The following is a 20,865-nucleotide window of genomic DNA, read 5'->3' on the forward strand; positions in this document are numbered from 1 at the left end:
TTTGATGGAAGTTATGGGGTATGTAATGCTCATTTAGTTTATGATGAAGCGAAGTGCAGTGAAGACTATAGGTACTTACCTACAAGAAGTACCTATCCATACTATACTAATATTATAAATGGGAAAGTGTGTGTGTCTGTTTGTTTGTCCGTACGGCAAAACGGAAAGAATTGAAGTGATTTAAATGAAGATAGTTGAAGGCGTGTCACCGAATAAGCGAGTTTCTTTCTAACGTGAGCGAAGTCGCGGGCAAAACCTATCTTTTATATTTCTCTAACTTAAAAGTCGCAACTCGTGTCGATTTTAAAGTCTCTTCCGTTGTGTTTTAATTATTGGCCACACACGCCACTCGTTTCGAACTCCATCTTTTCCGCACTTGTAGCGTAAATTTACTATTACGATACTAATTTTTTTTTTCAACCTCTTTTTGAGCTCTAGTTTGGCTTCTATACTTATTATGTAAAAATAAAAACGCTTTAATGTACAGTAGGTTCATAAATATGTGTACATTTTTCACCTTATTGCAACGAGTTAAGGTGATGAAATGTACACATATTAATGAAATCGACTGTACCACAAAAATTGTTAGTGTACAAACGCGAAGTAACTCTAAGATATCCTCCATATCTCAAAATGTTGATGTCAAAATACTGTCTAACCTTCTTTAACTGTGTCCTGGGCCCTATTCTAGCGAATAAAATACGTGTCTAATGGGAGTAATGGGCAATGTAATGGGTCGTTTAGTGTAATCCGACGGTGGAATGTGCCCTTACGAGATCTGTTCGGCAGGCCCGCGTGTTACTGTCCCGTTTAAGGTCAGTTTCGACTTTTTTCAGACTGTGCTTAGGCTTACAGTCTAACCAAAAAGAGTAGACATTAAAAAGTGACAACATCTAGTGTCGTCCCGTTTTTTCACACATATTGATTTGAAAGGAATGACACTACAATGTTGCCAATTTTTAATTTCTACTCTGTTTGATTAGACTGTAGGTAGGTAAATTAATTTTCCCCTCACTAGCTCGGAAACACGTGTTTTGTCCTTTAATACCAGCGGGTAAAAACGCATTTTATCCACTAGTGGGTAAAGTAAAAATGTTTAGAATCGTTAGCAGACGTTTCTGCTTGTTAAAAATAAATTTAAAGTAATTTGACCTTGAATTAAGTAAAATTACACTCCACAACTAGGGAACAAATAATTTTTTTTTGCCGTTTTTTCTTTCGTGTATGATATCTATTTCAATTTATTTAAATTGATAAAAGTAGGTGAATTTAGTGTGTTAAAAAACTCGCAAGTTCAGGATTATATTCTCGAATCACTCGCTTCGCTCGTGGTTCAACTATAGAATCCTTTCACTTGCTCGTTTTTCAATTCCACACTCGGCGTTAAAATACAACTTTGCCCCCTTGTATAACAAATAACTATTTTGTCTTTTGACGCCTTTGAAGTGTATTTTGTTTTCGAGTCACGTTCGTTTACCTACGATGAAAGTAGTTTCATATCCAAAGGAAAAAAATTAAAGCCTCCGTATCCAGAGCTGTAATCGAACCACATTTACAAATTGTTAATTTAATAATCTATTTTGTTTTTGAGTATTATTGACGTTATATTATTTTATCTTTGCATGCCAAATTATTATAATTGACGATCATAATGTAAATTCATATAGGTTAACGTAGAATAATTTATACTGTAAATAATTTACCATTATGAAATAAATAAACTAAACTAAACTAAACTATTTTGTAAAACTTTACCGATATTTGACATTTGATCAGACAAAATATGTCTGTCTGCCGTTGCCTATTCCGCAACGCATTCAATCGAGGAAAATACCCGATGGCTTGCGCAACACGAGGTTCCGAAAACGCAGTCGCTGACTAACAGTACGTGTCAGTAGGGCTTCATAAGTACTACGTCAGCCAAGATTATACAATGGTTATGCTCGTCTCCCATTAGTGCCCCACACATAATAAATAAATAATAATAAATAAATCATGGGGACACCTTACACAGATCAACTTAGCCCCAAACTAAGCAAAGCTTGTATTAAGGGTGCTAAGCGACGATAGATACTTAAATAGATAAATAGATAAAAACTTAAATAGATAAATACATAGAAAACATCCATGACTCAGGAACAAATATCTGTGCTCATCACACAAATAGATTCCCTTTCCGGGATTAGAACGCAGGACCGCGGCTCAGCAGGCAGGGTCACTACCGACTGAGCCAGACCGGTCGTCGCTAATATATTTGGTAACAGGATATTTGAAGAGTAAGAGAACATGTTGAACGATTAATGAAGGTACATTTCTGGTAAGAAACCTTAAAAATGAACGTACAGATTTTCTAAATCCTAATATATACATCCATACTTAATATTATAAATGGGAAAGTGTGTGTGTCTGTTTGTTTGTCCGTCCTTCACGGGCCGGCAAAACGGATTTTTTAAGTGGAAATAGTTGAAGGGATGGAGAGTGTAAGGCTACTTTTTGTCTCTTTCTAATGTTAGCGAAGCCGCGGGCAAAAGCTAGTATCTTATAAATAAATACTGTAGAAATACTAAAAATAAGTAGTTCTTGAGATATATATACTAAAAATAAGTAGTTCAATAATGTGACAGACAAACAGGCTAACAGACGGATAGAGTCGCATCATAAGGGTTCCTTTTGTACCTTTTTGCCACGGAACCCTAAAAACTAGTAAGTTGTGAACGCGATGCGATGGCATCGCTGGATGTTTACCGGTCCCGTAATTCTACCCGGACGTCCTCCGGATCCGGATTACGGCAATACACATTACGCCAACTTATCGAACAGGAAGTTTAAGGTTAAGTATAGTCCATTTCAAATACGAAGGCCCGATGGCACTTGAGACGGTCAATTATCGTTAACAATAGGATTAGTGATAACAAAAGATACCTGATTGCACCGACAAAAAGATTGCACCGACGCGTGCCAATTTGAAGTGGGCCTAATTAGATAACAAAAGGCAAACATTATGAGCCCTATTGTTAAGTTTCGAGTGCCATCGGGCCTTCGTATTTGAAATGGACTATAACATGGATTTATATATTACTTCGTAAGGACAAGGCCTGTGACCATCAAAAATGACAGCGTAGCGAAGTAACATCGCTGTGCGTTAACGTGAGCCAAGCTAGCAGACTATGGATACAAATAATATGGATATGTTTTGTGCACCGTCGCGCATCAAACGAGAATGGTTCTAGCCCTATCCTTACTATTAAAATCTGTTTAAGTAATTGATAATTATACACAGTTCGGTTTCGTAGCGTAACTCGTCTCGCATACAATCGCTGTTTGGTTGCGGCTTATGTTTACGGAAATAATTTTATTGGTTTTATGAGGAAGGTAGATCCTTGCGATCAAAATTATATTTATTAATTAATAAATTAATAGTGATGTCATTGTGTAATTAGTGTAATTACGGAGTCTTCTTTTTAATGGGTCACAGGGTTAGGGGTCGATTAGATTAATCCATGAGACTACTATAATGGAGTGAAGATACAATATGTTAATATATCGCCTATTTATTACATAGATTGTAATAATCACTGTGTGGTGAAAACTTAGATGCTTAGAGTCAGACTAAGTCATCTTATGGTTTTGATTCTAAGTAAAATATTAGAATTTTGTGATGTTTTCAATGAAAACATTGATAGGTAATCGTCAAATATTTCCAAGTTAAAAGTAAGCGATAAAAATATTATTATTTTACCTTTTTTCCGAAGATTGGCTTTGAGAGTTTTCCGTGACCACGGCCACAGTGCAACCTGGCCGAAACGTCAGCAAAAAGGTAAAATAATGATATTTTATCGCGTTCTACCCGTAATTCTTTTAAAATGTCTGCAAAACGCGAGAATTTAAAGTCTATAAGTAAGGTGCATTAGGGTAATTCCGAATGAAAGAAATGCTCGGAAAATTCCCAAAGGGGAATCTTAATACGATGGAAATAATGGTGATTTTTATGCGACTTTCGTAATTAGACGACTTTCGGAATTACCCTAATGCACCTTACTAATCTTGTTCTATTAGTTCTACCACACGGCCCAATAAGTATTAGGATGCTTAAAATGAAACAAAATTGTCTAATACCTACCTCTAATTAAGCAAGATGCCTTGTAAAGAGTATCGGAATGAGGTGAGCAAGCTCCACAAATGCAATTTAGTCACAAATAATTCTTAAACCTGTCCAAAACTAGTCACCAAAAAAGGCTTATAACGGTACGCTATTACAGCATTTAACTTTATTGACACAAGGATTGTACTCGCGTGTAAATGACTGAGATTTTGTTCAGTTTAGCTCTCAGGCATGGAGTTACCTAACTAGTAGTGGGAATTTTAGACGCAAGATTAATCACACGTGTCTGCGCACGAAATTATAGGATTTATGTTACCTATACTGAGATTTACGGGATTTTATTTATAGCTTTTGAAATAACGTAGTTCGTTAGGTCAAACACATTTCTGAAAATAGCGTTTCTGTGGAAATGCAAGACCCGGTCACATACAATATTATAACGGTCTTATTGTTTGAGTCGAGAGTATATTTTCATAAACTATAACTCCATATATAGACGATAAAATCTAAGAAAAAACGTTCCTCAGAACCATCAAGATTTTGAAGTAGGTACCTTATACACATGTATATGGTCGTCTGGATGGCACTAACCTTTGCAAGGTGCGGTGTAATACTTTTATTTCTCTTAAAATAAGAAATCGGACTTAAATTGATCAAGACCAGGATATAAGCAATAGTATTTGTTTTTCGTCGACCTCCTGATATTTCATTCACCAAAAAAAATGTTTCTAAGATAGGCAAGTTTTATGTTTTTCCTACTCAGAATCACGAGCCCTTTCGATCTAGGACAAAAAAGACAATAAAATGGTCCAAAAATTTTATATTATTTCTCATACTTTCCACTTTGTAACCGCTGTAGCTGTACTGTGTTCCAAAAATGGTAACGAAGTGGAAAAAAATTTTGTGACGCTTTTTTTCACTTAGTAGGATCGAAAGGGCTCGTGATCCTGAGTAGAAAAAACATTAAATTTACCTACCTATTTTAGAAAAAGATGTTTTGGAATATTTTTTCGCGAAATGCCCATACCCCGGTCAACACAAGCCTAGTGAAATTAATCGTTAATCATTCAAAACTGTCATCGTAACAAATTATTACACGAGAATCTACCTACTCACATTAATCACGGTATAGGAGGACCCAGATAGAGATATCTAATTAGATAATGATCTTACCATAAGCGAGCGAGCGGTAGGCGTGAAACGCAGTCAACAACAAGAGTAGTGTTTATTTACGCCACACGCCTGAATGGTCGCGGCGTATGGCGTTTCCGCGGGATGACGTTATGAGATCACTGGAAGCGTAACACATGCATAATATACTTGGTAATTAAACAAAGAGTACGAAGTGAAAACGTATACTGCAATACCATTGGCTGGTATATGGACGAACACAACTAATGCCTCAAAAATCGTTTTATAGGCATAGGTACATATCTAATGCTTCACATCACACATCCATGAACGATGCAGCTTACACACAATGTTTTTGGCCAGCACACCAACTCTACAAGTAGATATATATAGAAAACTTGTCTTGTATGATGTTTCAAGCTTCGCATTGGATTAAACAATATCTTGACTAACACCATGCTTAATGGATATCGTGATATTATGATTAAGGGCCCCATGCAAGTCGTTAAGGCATCACGAAGCGTCAAGGTTGAATGAAAGGGATTAAACGTGGCTCGATGCAATCATCACATCACCATTACGTGTTAATGGCAGTCTTCTTAAGTAATTGATTTAAAAGGACGCTTCACTGCATTACGTATTTAATTTAATTCTTCTTATTCAACCTAGCGTTTTCCCGGCCTAGCGCCAGGGTCCGCTTTCCTGCTCGGCCTTCTCCACTTTGCCCGGTCTTTGGCATCCTGAGGTGAGAGATTGCTCTCTTCCATGTCCGCTGTCACGACGTCCAGCCAGCGCTTCTTAGGCCTACCGCGGCCGCGTGACGTAGGACCTTGGACGGTGAGGTTGAGGCATCAGTTTCCGACGTAGTCTACGTACGTTTACGTTTTTAATTTAATTAATTATTTTAAATAAGTGGCGAGGTAACTTAAAACGAAATCGATTTGTATCAAGTTTGTGAGGATAAGGTTGAGTCACAGAATGTATAGGGTCCCTTATATGTACATTCTAAAACTCCTCTATCCGAATACTCAATGCTCTAGATAAGTTTTGTCCTAACGCTCATTCTATTATAGTATACCTTTAGGTATATTTTGTGATGTGTATCTACAGTATCTACACACATAATGAATGCCTAAGGTATTTTCAAGATATTATCAAGAGTTTGTTAGATACTTAATACTTATCGTACAAAAAGAAGCCTGATGGGCATTTTCGCGAGAACAATCACCAAAAATATTTTTTCTAAGGTAGGTAAATTTTATGTTTTTCCTACTCAGAATCACGAGCCCTTTCGATCTAGGACAAAAAACACAAGACAAAAAAATGATCCCAAAATTTTCTATTATTTTGCATACTTTCCACTTTGTAACCGCTGTACAGTGTTTGGAAAATGGTAACGAAGTGGAAAAAAATATTGGGACGTTTTTTTAAATGCCCTGATTCGTCTCTCTCTCTAGAAATAAGATTTAGTCAGATAATTTTGCGGCCTTCTTTTTATACCTGTGATTGTTCAGTCATGATTTAAAGAAGATGGTTTGAAGAAGTAATGATTTCTGGACCTTGTCGCTCTTAATCGTTTGACAGTTCCATATGACTTTTCAAACAAGACGTTAATATAACAAGGTATAGAAATCATCACTTCTTTATGCCGGTGACTGTACCTACATACCTATATTCGTTAACGTTCAAGCGTATAGTCTTACCTAAGTGTGACTACCTGACTACTCCTGTATGAGAGCGGTATGTATGACTGTTAAGCATACCTAAAACCCATCCTGGCGGAAATCCCTCAACTAGGCAAGCATCATGCAAAAGTATAATTTCCCTAATTACGATCGAATTTCCGCAGCTCCGTAATGGCTTCCGTAAATGTTCAAGTGTGAGCTCGTGTTCGTTCTTAAGCGGATAGGAGTAACGCAAAGGTGTAAATATTGTTTTACACGTGTTACTTAATCAAGGGCACAGTCAAGGCCAAACACCATGAAGAAAATATACAGAGCAGAGGCAGTTGCAAGAGCAGGGTGGCTAGCCGAATGGCACAATCGCTCACGAAACGCTCACGAAACGAAGCGCTAGTAGATATCTATCTCTATCGCGCTTGCGTATTGGCGCGACAGAGCCAGCGGCGTATCGCTTTCGTTTGGCGTCGGAGAAATGCCATTCGGCTACGGGGCCAGGGTGGCTAGCCGAATGGCACAATCGCTCACGAAACGCTCACGAAACGAAGCGCTAGTAGATATCTATCTCTATCGCGCTTGCGTATTGGCGCGACAGAGCCAGTGGCGTATCGCTTTCGTTTGGCGTCGGAGAAATGCCATTCGGCTACGTAGGCAGACTTTAAAGTATTTTAACGAAACAGGGGGGGCGATTTTTGAATCTCGCATACGGGATTTTGTCACTAAAATACCGGATGAAAAACGGTGACTTGCTTATTATTTTCAGTGACAATTTTCTGAATTCGAACACGTGAGACTCAAAAATCGGCCCCCAATACCTACTTATAAGATGCATAAATAAATAATCCATACTATATAATATATAATATAATATAATATTATAAAGGGGAAAGTGTGTGTGTGTCTGTTTGTTTGTCCATCTTTCACGGCAAAACGGAGCGACAAATTGACGTGATTTTTGAAGTGGAGATAGTTGAAGTGATGAATAGTGACATAGGCTACTTTTTGTCTCTTTCTAACGCCAGCGAAGCCGCGGGCAAAATCTAGTAATAAATAAATAATGATGAATTATGCATAAATGCAATACCATAATTTAATCATTCAAAATAGTTTTAAAGAGTAGACCTGACGAGCAAAATTTCAATACATAGGTACTTAATTATCAGAATAATTGACATTAAATGGATCTATGAGTATCTTCCGTCGGAACTGACGAACGGAAGTTTCGTCCCGCGCTCCCGCGCGAATATCGTGGCGTGACGCCACCTCTTGATGCGTGATTGTAGTCGTGTAAAAAGTAAAGAGACATTGTCGTGCTCGAATGACTATAATTTGAATAAACATAAGAAGCCCCTTAGGCACTGGTCCCACCGCGAGCTAGTAAGCTATGAGCTATCGGCTATAAAAACGAACAAAAGATAGTCGCTCCTGTGCAAATAAAAGAGACACGGCGATGTTTATAGTTACTCGCCCAGCGGTGTGAGCTATCAAAATCGCCGTGTCTCTTTTATTTGCACGGGAGTGCTTATCTTTTGTTCGTTTTTATAGCCAATAGCTCATAGCTTACTAGCTCGCGATGGGACCAGTGCCTTAGAGACCGAAGTCAACGAAGCATAATAAATAAGTACTTAATTAGTTATGCATGTATTTTATGTTATTTAGACAATGTGACAACATACTTACTACCAAATTTTTTTATGGTCTCGAAGGAAATGTAGGTATGGAAAATATTTTTAACAGCAATACGCAAAAATATAAAGAAAATTGGATCCGTTTTGTAACGGCGAAACGTCAAAATTAGAATAAGATTCCCTATTTCTATAGGTAAGGTGCGAAAGAGTTAACCAAACTATTAAATGACGACTTTTCTGTGTCAGGTTTCAGTTAAAAATCATATAGAAAGAAAATTATGTGAGATCTTAAAAATAAGTCTTCTGTGTACCTTCTGTTCTTAGATAATACCTAAGTCAACTAAATAAAAAAAATAACCGGTTAAATTATACAAAAGTTTGAATAGTTCTAAAAACAATGACATCTTTCCCTCGGGAAATAGAATCGCATGCAAAATCATTGCGCGGAAAATGACAGAATTGCAGTGAAAGTGCACATCATTGTATAGTCAAAGAATTAAATATAGATGCGGATAAAGTGCAAAAAATATATTTGCACAACCCTAAACACAAGCAATAAAGTCTTGTATTGTATACATACTTTTGGCACTTAGTCCGCAACCATATTTAATATTTTTACTGCACAGGTTTGGCGTGATTGGCCGAACTATAAACAACGAGGTATTACCACTATTATACAGCGTGTGTATTCCATACGGGCGAATATCTTAATAACGATTAGTATCGGACCCAAGGAGCTTAACTATATGTTTTCTTTTTGAATAGATGAGATTTTTTTTTTCATACATAATAATTCAGCACGCAATGTATTACGTCCACATCAATTAGCGTACCTACCTAATTGTCATTACGACATGACGTATATGTCATGTGAAATTAAGTTTGACGGCGTACATTGCCGCTTGGTCAGATGAAAAAAATTAATTACTCTTAATTAATAACACTTTTTAACAAAATAATTAACCTATACGATTCGTTTGATCAGATACTATAACTGGATACATTATTCGCCCATATGGAATCCACACGCGGTATATTCTGTGGTATTACTTTCCTTGGCCGGCATCGGCAGTGTAATTACTGGCGGCTGTGATAAACTGGTGTGTAAAATAATTACATTATTATTAAGCGTGAGCGGTCTTAGTTATACATTAAATTTATGAGTTAATTTCTGTATCTAATACCTATTATAAAGAAATAAGTTGAATTTTATAGATAGTAATAGGTCTCACTGACTCTCTCTCTCTCTACTTATTCCGTTAAGAAGAACATATTTGGTAGAATGTACTTTATCAGTAAAATTAAATTTAAAAAAAAAACTCGTCTGCATTTGCATGAGACAAGAGGCCATAACATATCAATTAGCAACCTTTTGGAACCATCAAGCGAGCCGTATGATTATTAAAGTTGTTTGTCACTGACGTAATAGTAAAAATACAAAATGACACAGTAAAATAATACTGTTATCAGCCGAGAACAGCACTCTGCCGCATAGACATCCTGAATAGTAAAAACCGGCCAAGAGCGTGTCGGGCCACGCTCAGTGTAGGGTTCCGTAGTTTTCCGTATTTTTCTCAAAAACTACTGAACCTATCAAGTTCAAAACAATTTTCCTAGAAAGTATTCATAAAGTTCTACTTTAGTGATTTTTTTCATATTTTTTAAACATATGGTTCAAAAGTTAGAGGGGGGGGGACGCACTTTTTTTTCCTTTAGGAGCGATTATTTCCGAAACTATTAATATTATCAAAAAACGATATCAGTAAACCCTTATTCATTTTTTAATACCTATCCAACGATATATCACACGTTGGGGTTGGAATGAAAAAAAATATCAGCCCCCACTTTACATGTAGGGGGGGTGCCCTAACGAAACATTTTTTTCCACTTTTTATTTTTGCACTTTGTTGGCGTGATTGATATACATATTGGTACCAAATTTCAGCTTTCTAGTGCTAACGGTTACTGAGATTATCCGCGGACGGACGGACGGACGGACGGACGGACGGACGGACGGACGGACGGACGGACAGACAGACATGGCGAAACTATAAGGGTTCCTAGTTGACTACGGAACCCTAAAAAGAGCTGCGCGGGAGTCGATAACCCGAGAAAGCGCGCGTAACGTTGACATAACCGGCGCCGGCGCCGCGCGAATTGATTATAGCCTCTGATCTCACACTTGGAGTCCTTAAAGAAATGACTTCTGACAGTACGTATATTTAGACGTGTAGTTTCACATCTTAAGTTTCAAGTTAAAATGTGAAACTGCGTTTGAAATTATAGATTTGTGACATATTGCACAAAAATCTTGGACGAGTGGAACTCGACCTTTAGTGCGTTGTCACATTATCCGATCCGATATCGGATGTCGGACCGATATCCCATACATTACAGGCGCCATCTTGGATTTTTTTCCATTCTAATCCTTCCAACATCCGATATCGGATCGGATAATGTCAAAACGCACTAAACGTCGAGTTCCACTTGTCTAAGAAAGAACGTCCTTAGAATCGACGAAGAGGTGGATTCACAATAAGGAATTTGTTATTATTAGCAATTTGTTATAACTGGTTTTGATTCGACATTGTTATTTGTTTCGTCATAGGCGCGCATTTTTCATGCACCAATCAGCATGGGCAAATGCAAGGGGCATCAAAGTCGTATAAAACTACGTTTTCACTGTTTTCAAAGACATATACAGATAAACACTAAGAAAAAAACGTATCTCAGTACCATATAAGAAAGGTACGGTGGCCTAGATGTCATTACACCTTTGGGGTACGCACAGCTAGATGGCACTAATATTAATATTTGACATTTTAACACATATCAAGCTAAGAATATGGGCCAAATTGTCAAAACTGAGGTTCAAAAGTTTCAAGCCTGTGTCAAGAGATGGCAGTCTATGCACTCTTATTACACATTTTACTTCGACAGTAACTCTCTGTAATACCCGATTCTCTTTGCTGTTATGAACAGTTCGGAGCGAGCATTCGTTCATTCGTACACCGATAAAGGTATGAAAGTCAAGTGTTTCCATCTGCGCATGAACGAATCCCCCCGTTAGGAACTGTTCAAAACACTAAGGGCCAGTTGCATCAACCACATTTGACAGACACATCATCGTCACGCAGCAGACGTCTATGGAACTTTCCGTACAATAAAAATTAAGAACGCTTTAACGGTGACAGACGGTTTGGTGATCAAAACAATAATCCATACTAATATTATAAATGGGAAAGTGTGTATGTCTGTTTGTTTGTCCGTCTTTCACGGTAAAACGGAGCGACGAATTAACGTGATTTTTTAGGTGGAGATAGTTGAAGGGATGGAGCGTGACATAGGCTTCTGTTTGTCTCTTTCTAACGCGAGCGAAGCCGCGGGCAAAAGCTAGTAATGTATGTACTCTGAATCGCGCTCCGATTGTATTATTCAATAGCTCCGGTATGATAATGATATCGGGCTCGTACTATGTAAGTAAATAATGGGCGGTTGAATGGCTTGCGATTAATTAAAAGGGAGCATCAAGCAAAACAAGTATTATTTTAAAGAACGTAAATATTTACGTACTGTATCTGTTAAAGTTTATATAAAAATAAAGTAAAATAGAGAAATCCGCGAGAGAGATAAGTATGTCATGCAGGATCGTAGTAAAATCGTAGTAAGATCCTAGTAGTAACGCCGTCGCGTCTCATACTTCCATATCGATAAGGTTTCATTTCGTATGCGTCGCATCGCCGTCGCGCGACCATCGCGCGACCGTCGCCCACGCAAGCCACGGCGTAAAAAATCCGGTAAACAGGCGTGTCAGGCGTGTTTATGTATGATAAAGTTTATCAAGTACCTGCTTAGTTACAAAGTTTTGGTAACAAGGGCGTGTTGTTTTCGTTTGTCGCATACGTGTCAAGAGGAAATAGGCTTATTTGATTGAGTTAGGTACTAAAAATACCTATGTATAACTATTGGATTTTAAAGTGTCAATATCAAGTTGTCAACACGCTTTATATGTATCTACACGTAAATAAAACCATATAAAACTTAGCGAGCCTTTGTTAATTTTTGTGTTATTAGGTAACTGTCCTATATTACGGGAACTTAAGACGTTTCCTACTTTGAGTGAGGATTGTAAAAAAAATGCGAAGTTTCTAGTCGTGTTAATTATTTTATTTTAAGGATAAGTCTTCTACGATGGATTTAAGACACAATTTTGTATCGTAACTTCTAATTTATAAAAATTACCGTTGTTTTACTTAACCCTTAGTTTGTCCATTATTGCGGGATACAATTTTGGTATGGCTTCAATTCCGGGAGTCGTTGTACGTAATTACGGGATACCTTTAAAGTCCACGTTGTTGAAGCATAATGTAAAGAAACGAATTAAAAATATTGTTTACATAAATATATAAATGCACATATCGTTTTGATAGTTGCTTATACTGAGTGTATTTTTTATAATTGGCAATGTTTTGATGGGTTGGGGTGGGATGGGAAATATGATATTTTACGGTATAACTATGTATTGTATGGTATAATGACAGGGTGTTATAAGTTTTACTGTCTGTCTAAGACATCGCTTTCGAATGGATGAAACGATTTAGATTAGTTTGTTTCGTTTGAAAGCTGAATTAGTCGAGAGTGTTCTTAGCCATGTTTGATGAAAAACGCTTTACAATGTCGGGTTTTTTTTTTTTTCAAAATTTAATTTCAATCCAGAAGCTATTGCCGGTGCAAAATTGCACGGTACTCAATATGCGGTATAAAGATTTTTAGCTAACTAAGGAAGTTTAAAAACATAATAGTCGGGTATCTATACCTTATTTTATATTTTTATATTTTAATACACTTTATATAGGCATACCGGAATAAGATACACTCATATAAAGTCATGTACTTAATTACAGCAGTCAAAACGAAGGCTATATTAAAAGACAAACAAGATTTTTTTCTTAGTACATTGGAAGATTAAATAACAATTATACTCAAAACATTGAAATAAGTAACCTTTGTGCTTTAATTTTGTGAAACAAAACAAATTTAATGTCAATGCCACACTCCAATATTTCGCACGAGTATACATTTCGTACTCAATTATGAGACTAAAATCTAAAAAATATATGTACCGTAATTATGTCACTATAATCTGTAATCTTTACTCAATATATTTACATCAAATATATAAATATACTTCACCGCAAATAGTAATAAAACATAAAAACATTGCGGACTGTGTTTCCGTTATTCCGTGATACTCCCGCAATTATGTACACCGCGTCAAAATGGTGTACATTATTCCGGGAGCGGGTATTTTTATTAAAATATGCTTTAAATTAATTTGAAAAGATGATATAAATGTATTTTAATAACTATAAGACAATTATGATACAAATTTAATATAAATAAACTTACCCGCATCACAGTAAACCCTTAAGAAGTTCCGCTGCCGCGTTAAGCTCACCGTCAAACATGCCCATAGAAACCACTGCGTGGTTGCGACTGACGCGTTTGGAGGTAGCTCACGGCTTCAAAAGATGCGATAGATATTCGAAATTCGACTTTTTCGGTTCTATTTGATCTATAGTTAATAAAATACTGCCTTAAATTAAGATTTTACTGATAGTTTCCTTATTTTGCGACAAAAACCAAAGTATGCCGCAATAATGTACCACATTTTACTATCCCGGAATAGTGTACAGTTACCTTTTTAACAAACTTCAATATAAAGGATAATACTGTTAGATCAAACATTATATCTATATTTTCAATCTCAAATATTATAGTCTAGATAGTTATACTTATATAAAACTAGCTTCTTCCCGCGGCTTCGCCCGCGTACTAAAAGTAATCTTATTCAAACGTTGAACATTGGACCCCCATTTCACCCCTTAGGATGTGAATTTTGAAAAATCCTTTCTTAGTGCTCCTCTAATACACCTTATAACTCTTATAAGCTAGCTAGCTAGCTCTTACCGAGCTAAATTTGGAATCTCTAGGACCAGCGATTTCGGCTGTGCGTTGATATGTCAGTCATTCAGTCAGTTTCTTATTTTGTTATATATATAAAAAATGTTCATACCTACTTAAGTTTTCTGTTCGGCAATACCTTTAGATCTAGGTTAAGACATATTTTGAAACAACAGAACATATGTATATGGTAGTTACATACCTAACTAAACTAGTAGATAGAATACTTGAACCAAATCATTTCTAACTTTCATCACACATTATCATAAGCACACACTTGAAGACATTGCAATAATCAGATCGACCTCCTTCCCATATGACCTGTCAAACAGTTGCGTCATGTCATACTATGTGATCTATACGAGTATACGCAAGTGAGCATAGATCACATGAATCGGTCTATCATTGTAGATCATCGACCTTGTGCCGTTTAGTGTAGTGAAAGTGGATGGCCGTGGGGACCCGGTGATGGATGGTACCTATAGAGGGACATATAGGTACCTATGGTTGTACAGTGGGTAATAGATAGCTGAGCATTGTGCAGATACCAATAGGTAAGCATAGTTTTAAATGAACTCCCACGATTAGTTTTCAAATTGATAGTAAGTTTTTATAGCAAAACAGCTTCGTTGTTTTATAAAAGGTAACTGCTTTATTTCCAAGCATAAAATAAGTTAGCTTAATAGATAATTTAGCAAAAAACGGATAAAATATCTAAACTATCCAGGCCTACAAAAAATCAAACCATACCATACAAAATTAAAATTATCGCTTTAAACTGAAAATAAAGTAAGTAGGTAATACGATACATAACAAAAGTCATAGGTACTATCAGCTGCAAAAGTGCATGGCGAATTTATCAATGAATTTCATTCATAATTTCTCCATGCAATTTTCCAGCTCACTGTACCTGAAACTTACACTTCAACTGTATGAAAAGCGTTATTGACTTAGCTTATTGTTCCCACGCTACCCTAAGTCTGGAAGAGATCGCATAGCAATAAGACTACCTCGTGCAATGTGAGTAAAGGTTTTATTATAAATAAAGATATATTTGTCGTGCAATAAACATTTAATTGCTCACATACAGGTGTATAGGGCATGGCAAGGGCATTTAGCTCATAACATAGAGTGAAGCAATAAATCCTGTATTATGTTATATACCAACAGCCCAAGGGAGCAATTCGTGAGCTGTGTGCGGGTGATGAAAATGTTACGAAAAAGGTCATTTAACTTGTCTTTATGTACAGTTAATAAAACTATTGCAAATAACCTAACCACAAAATTAAAATTTCGAAATAACCCCCGACCGCGACATAGTGGACCGATTTTCATAAAACATGGCTAAGAACACTCCCGACTAACTCAGCTTTCAATAAAAAAAAACTAAATCTAAATCGGTTCATCCGTTCGAGAGCTACGATGCCACAGACAGACACACACACAGACAGACAGACCAACAGACAGACAGACAGACACGTCAAACTTATAACACCCCGTCGTTTTTGCGTCGGGGTTAAAAATCAAAGTTGTAAAAAATTGCATTGCCTATAGTACCGACGCTTTGAAGTATTTATAATATGATCTAAACATTTATTTTAATTTTATGCTAATTTACGTTACCGTAATTGTATATTTATAGATAAAGTTAAGTAAAAGAAGTACGCTATTAGTAATTACTTTCGTACATTGATCTTTCTGTTCCTATTTCTATCTCACACGACACGCATAATTTTACTATTGTCCCGTTCACACAGTATCTATCAAAAGACAGACAGATCAATGTACGAAATTATTCTTTCTTTAAGACGCTACAGGAGCGAAAATGCTAAAATGGAAAAGAGCCCCCTTTCAATTTGAGAATTCTAGTTTAATATACTAGTGTCATTAACTAGATTTATCGATAAAAAATTGTCCATTAAGAACAATTCAGTTAAAAGATATTGCGAAAAAATCTTTACAATCGAGGTTCCGCTCTCGACTGTTTCTTCGAAACTTAATCAATCATAACGAAATTTGAGAATCTGAATAACAATGAAATAATCTGTGTCGGACCGTATAGTTTTTTTGGCTAATTGTCACCAATTTTGAATACCATACCTTTTTTACCATACGCCATAATCAATAACACCGTTTTTAGAAATGTTTCATGGGCTCTAGCGTCTTTAAAAATCAGAATATCAAAAAAAATGAAAACGGTCCGACGCAGATAAAAATTATAATAATCTGTGTTGAAAAAATCATTCCTCTATCTTCAAAAACCAGGGAGGAAATAGTCGAGAGCGTTTGTATGGAGAATTGACCCCTCCTGTGTCGTCTTAAGCGCCGTCCTATCTTTATACCCTCTGTGACTTCGTAAACACTTTTCAATTAAATTTTTACCCCTAAACAATAGTTAATGTCTAAAAATATCATCTATTCTAAGATTTCTAAGAATATAGGTATTATTATGTAAAATTCTATCTCAACACTTTACAAACTCGAGTTCAGATATTATAATTGGGACACGATTCGTGGATTCACGTTTTCGTTGTTTTTGATTAGTTCACGATATTACGAACGAAACAAATGAAACAACGGTTTATTTATCGAATAGAGTACTCATCGTGCCACAAAACCAAAGGTTGGGTAATAAAGTTTACAATGAATGCGATGACATTTTAAGCTTTTACGACATGGAATTTCTATAGATACACCCAGAATCGAAATAATATAGCCAGCCAGCATCGAAAGTAGCAGATCAAACAACGCTTTAAAAGTGTACCATTCCTAACACGGAAAAAAACAGTGTTCAAGAATAAACTTAAAAAACATCTCTTGGATATCCTATAGGAATGGCGATGGCCATTACTGCCTACCGGATCGTCCAATAGATTACGAGTATTATGGTTAGTATAGCAATATTTTTGTTTTGTTATACTTATTAGCGAGCTCTGACTCCACAGTCAAACTATATAAATAGTTTTGTGAAGCTATATATTTAAAATAATGTTCTTGTACCCACATGTATATTAATTGAATAAATATGATAACGTAAAGAAATGATTATCTATACAGGGTGAAACATGGGTCGTGAACAGTGATTTTTGTTTCTATTGCAGTATTTTAAGGCAAATTCATTGCATTAACTCTTTAAGCAAACAATAAAACTTATTTGATATTCATTTAAAATAGGAAAAATACCAACCTTATGGTCACCCTATCTGGGACTAGACTGTAGCTTTAAGTGTATGTACTTAAAATTACTGTTATGTAGATTTATTTTATCAATCGAGTACCTACTTAGACTCTCAAACAAGATCATCTGTGTATTCCAAGAACCTACATTATGCACTTAATGTAAACACACTTGGCATTGGTTGTTACCATATTTTATTTTGAAAAAAAAAAGATCGCTAATTTTACACGTACTTTAATAAATGTTCAAAATGATCGCCTCCTAATTCATTACACAACTGTGCCCGTCTCCGGTGGTTGTCTTTGACTCTCCTCAGCACGAATTGGTCGGTTTTTACTTCGTTTAAAAGCGGCTATAATTTTAATACGCAGCTCTGCCACTGTATCGGATACCTGTTCATAAACCCTTCTCTTGATCTCACCCCATAGGTAAAAGTCCAAAGGCCTTAAGTCAGGACTACGCGGTGGCCATTGTATGGGTCCATTTCGGCCTATCCAGCGCTCGGGGTATTCGTTATCCAAGTAATTACGGACGTCACGTTGAAAATGAGCAGGTGCTCCATCTTGCTGATAATGTAAGTTCACTAAATCCTCCTCAGGCACTCCTTCTAGCAATTCGGGGAGTACCTGCTGTAGGAAACGGAGATAGTTCGCCCCATTCTGACGCCCTTCAATAAAGTGAGGGCCAATCACTGTATTATTGATGATACCCGCCCAGACATTCACACTGAACCTCACCTGATACGCATTCTTTCGCACAACCTGTGGGTTGTGTTCGCTCCACCAATGTTCATTGTGTTGGTTGAAAAGTCCGATCCTCGTAAATGTCGCTTCGTCGGTCCATAAGATGTTTGTATCTTGGTTTTGCAACAACCACCGACAAAATTCTACCCTTTTCGCGTAATCTGCTAACACGAGATCCTGTACGGGCTGAAAATGAAACGGGTGTTGGCCAGACGCATTAAGCAAACGCCACACGTACATCTGGTTTACACGAAAGCGTCTGGCAGCTTGTCTAGTACTCGCTTGTGGATTTCTATTAAAGAAGTTCCGTATCCGCCTGTGCAAGTATTCCGGACGAATAATCTGCCCTCCTCTGGCCTGTGCGTGCGCTGGAACAGTAAACTGTCCGTACTGCCGGAGATTATGAATCATACTGCGAATCAGGTTGTGTGTCGGGACTGGTGACTCTGGGTAACGTTCGCTAAATGCTTGTCTTGTTTGCTCTGTACTATTAGTTTGAGCGTAAAATCTTATCATATCGTAACGTTCAATAAAAGTATAAGGATACGCAGGCGGCATTGTAAACGAGAATTATTACTTTTCAATAAAAATTCGTTGCTTGATGTTATGACTTTTGAATTTGCCATTGTCAATAAATATTTTTTTTGGTTCTTACCAGCCAATACAAAGAGGTTAGATGATGAATGTTATCTAGGTCTATGATAGTTTAACGTAGCAATTAGGGTGACCATGAGACTCAGTAATTTAACAACATTTTTAAAATAAATAATGAACTAACAATGTGTACATATTTCTGCCCCTCATATCGTCCACATGTTTAAGCTAAAGTTAGACAGTAAGAAACACATATTTCTGTTTACGACCCATGTTTCACCCTGTATAGGGTGTTACGAAATTAGGCCGGCAACAGACAGTCTTAAAAATTCATAATCTTAAAAAAAAATTGTATGCAAACTGACAGTTCAAACTGACACTGACAGATCTGTCAGTGTCAATTTGCATACAATTTTTTTTTAAGATTATGAATTTTTAAGACTGTCTGTTGCCGGTCTTAGTCACGGATATTTTAAGGGACGTTCATAAACATCAAAACAATTAACATTCACTAGAAATTAGTATAATAGAACAGAAAAATAGTCATAATAGTAGCCAGTAAGTAAGAAAGCTTCCTCCTTGGACGACAATTACAAGTGGTTTGACGATTGGTCTGGCGTAGTCGGTAGTGACCCTGCCTGCTAAGCCGCGGTCCCGGGTTTGAATCACGGTAAGGGCATTTGTTTGAGTTATGAGCACAGATATTTGTTCCCGAATCAAGGATGTTTTCTATGTACATATATAAGTATTTATATATTATATATATCGTTGTCTGAGTACCCACAACACAAGCCTTTTTGAGATTACCGTGGGACTCAGTCAATCTGTGTAAGAATGTCCTATAAAAAAGTAATGTGAGATATTTTAATGTCTTACATTTCTTAATACTTTGCTGGCCTAGGTACTTATGTAAATAATCTACTAAAACGTTCTAATAATGTAGATTTACTTTGATATTTTTCTTGTTTGAAATTAGTCTTCTAAAACTATGATGTAATTACACAAAAGTTTCCCAGGCTAAAGTGGCACTGGTGGGAACTTTTATATTGAGCATTGTGTGTAAAGAATTTAGTTAATTTTGTCAAATCGTATCTGACAAAATGGCCACGAGCTATGTGAAGCGTGGCGAGTTTTGTATGTCAGGCAGATAATATAACACTTTCCCTGCCTAAGACAAGACAAGCCGTAGCTTCTCATAGTCTTAACAACAAGAAGAATCGACTAGTTTAGGTAACTTTAAATAAGTACCTGCCTGTTTTAGTGTCATTGATTATTAGTCCTACTTTTCTATGACGGTAACACCCAAAAGAGAAAGAGTTGCATTTAACAGCTAAACTACAGTATAAAAAACTACATGCATTAGATAAAGAAATACGGAAACATGAATGAAACAGACACTGTACAAGTGTACAAACAACAACAGTAAGAAGAGAAGAAATAATTAAGTATACGCATATCGAATCAAACCCAACTCAGCATTATGCTAGCTTTAGAACCATTAAAACAACAAATTACTTATATTAAAGACGTAACTTCGTATAGACAGCTACAGTTTAAAAATTTCTCAAAAACTACTGAACCTATCAAGTTCAAAACAATTTTCCTAGAAAGTCTTTATAAAGTTCTACTTTTGTGATTTTTTTCATATTTTTTAAACATATGGTTTAAAAGTTAGAGGGGGGGGGGACGCACTTTTTTTACCTTTAGGAGCGATTATTTCCGAAAATATTAATATTATCAAAAAACGATCTTAGTAAACCCTTATTCATTTTTAAACACCTATCCAACAATATATCACATGTTGGGGTTGGAATGAAAAAAAAAATATCAGCCCCCACTTTACATG

The sequence above is a fragment of the Leguminivora glycinivorella genome, chromosome 13 (assembly GCF_023078275.1).
Source record: "Leguminivora glycinivorella isolate SPB_JAAS2020 chromosome 13, LegGlyc_1.1, whole genome shotgun sequence".
NCBI classification, from domain to species: domain Eukaryota; kingdom Metazoa; phylum Arthropoda; class Insecta; order Lepidoptera; family Tortricidae; genus Leguminivora; species Leguminivora glycinivorella.